Source organism: Dipodomys ordii, unplaced genomic scaffold (assembly GCF_000151885.1).
Source record: "Dipodomys ordii isolate 6190 unplaced genomic scaffold, Dord_2.0 Scaffold15, whole genome shotgun sequence".
Classification (NCBI taxonomy): Eukaryota; Metazoa; Chordata; class Mammalia; order Rodentia; family Heteromyidae; genus Dipodomys; species Dipodomys ordii.
This window is the reverse complement of record NW_012267231.1, coordinates 16,411,334-16,413,703: the sequence shown is the minus strand read 5'-3', so window position 1 is coordinate 16,413,703 and position 2,370 is coordinate 16,411,334.

The window sequence follows — 2,370 nt, the reverse complement described above, 5'->3', positions numbered from 1 at the left end:
GGAGGGAGGGAGGGAGGGAGGGAAAGTTAGTCCCACTGCAATTGTCCAGCAGATCTGGGCCAGGGTTCTGCCAGGACGCCACCTGCTTCTGAATAATGTCTCCTATAGAAACTCTACAATTATGGGTAATAACAATCACTCTCATTCGCATCTATGGGGCACCTTTCAGCCCCAAGATCTCCAAAGGCTTCACCAACATTAATGAATTCATTAGGCATGCCCACCTCCCCAGGATACCCTGACCGGGCGCTGTGCCGCAGGGCTGGCTGGGGCAGCAGGTGGTCTCCGCACAGGCCTTGGCTGGGTGTCCTGGGGAAGGGGCTCTGAGGGGGAACCCTCTGCAGTGTCTTCCCCTCCCCGGCTTGACCCTGGGCCCTGCCTTTGGATACCCCCCTCAGAAGTGAGCTATGCCCTCTGGTCTTAAGATACAGCCTTCTGGTGGGGGTAGGGGGTGGGGAGAGTCCCCAGATCTGAGGAGGAAGAATTCCCTCAGAAGGCCAGGCATGCTGGGCACCAATGGCTCCACGCCCTGTAATCCTAGCTATTCAGGAGACTGAGACTTGAGGACTGAGGTTCTGCTGGGGCAGAAAAGTTCATGAGACTCTTATCTCCAATGAACCACCAAAAAGCCCAAAGTGGAGCTGTGGCTCAGATGGTAAAGCGGTGCCAGCCTTGAGTGGAAAAAGCCGAGTACACAAGGTCCTGAGTTCAAGTCCCAGTTGTGGACACACACACACACACACACACACACACACACACACGCAGGCTTGAGGCTCAGCCCCACATCCTGGCACAGGTCCCAGGCCTGGTAGCAGCCTAATCTCCAGCCCATTAACCAGAACCTGCTCATTAATCACCGCCCGCAGCCTCTCCTGCCTTGGCTGTGTCAGGCCGTAATAATATATGAAGAACATTCATTTATTCCCTAACTTCCCACTCAGGAAAAGATATATGACACTGTGGGAAAGGATTTATCCTGACACCCAGCTTTTGGCAAAGTGAAGCTAATTTAAACATTTAAGTCAATGGCTCCCCCTTTCCTCTCCCTTCCCCTCCCCCCCCTTTTTTTTTTAATGGTAGAAAGCTGCAGAATGGAAGGGAGCCAGGCGTTGGTGGCTCACGCCTATAATCCCAGCTACTCAAGATGCAGGGATCTGAAGATCATAGTTTGGAAGTCCATGAAACTCTTATCTCTAATGAACTACCAAAAAAAAAAAAAAAAACGAAAAAACAAAGGCAAAGAAATGGCGTCCTTTACACCAGACTCCCGAGGCAGCGGTCTGTGGAGCCACACGTGGAAATACCAGGCCCTATGCCGGGCATACAGCAGGTGCTCAGGAAGTGTCCCTTTGTCTGCAGCTCCCGAAAGCAGAGGACACAGGCTAGACAAGGCATAATGGCCCAGCCCTCCTCCAGCGTCCTATTAAAAAGGCGTTCATGGTTGGCACAGTCATTTCAATAAGAGTTGCTGTTATTTTTAAAGTCACAACCGAATGCTCGTCCTCTGCCGGGCCACAGCCATGGGGAGACGGACCCCACTGCCCCCCCACCCCATCCAGGGCCCACGGGGCAGCGATGTGCCCCAGAAAGCAACTGTCTATTCCCAGGGGTCCCCTCCCCCCGAGGGACAGCCAGGGACAAGTCAAAGGCTTCTTTATCCTCCTGATGAGGAGGGCGGTGGTGACTCAGTTTCCTCCAGCAGTCACATGGCCCCTGAGGAAGGAGAGGATGCGCAGCCCAGGCTGGTCCAGGCCCAGGTGTGGAGGCTGGGCATCGGGGGCGAGAGATTGACTCAGTTGCCAACTTTTACAAATCAGTGAAACACTGCGACCCCTGGCTTCTCTCAGGGAAGCTGATCCGGCCCATGGCTGCATTTCCACCAGGGGATAGAAACCTGGGCAGATGGGCCCAGGACCCCCTCAAATCCCTGTCCCACACACCCCAAGTCCTCCCAAGACCCCAGGTCTATCCACGCCCCAGTCCTTCCCAGGCCCCCAAATCCCCCATACTCCAATCCTTCCCAGGCTCCCCAGCCCATCCACGCCCCAGTCCTTCCCAGGCCCCCAAGTCCCCCCCACCCCAAGTCCCCCCCACCGGGTCCAGCAGCGGCCGCCCCTGCCTGGCCCCTGTGGGCACCCCCACTTCTGAGGTGTCACGTCTCTAAATCTGCACCTGGCACTGATCCTGCTAGGGTTGGGACCTGGGGCGCAGGGGGGTGGAAGTGAGATCACAGTGGGGGGGCTGTGGGGAGGGAGCTGGGGCGAGGGGCAGGGCTACATAGAGGGCAAAGGGGAGGTTACAAGGGGAGGGGCAGGGGCGGGGTCACAGGAGAGCTGGGAGCAGGGGTGAGGTCACAGGGGCGCAGGGGTG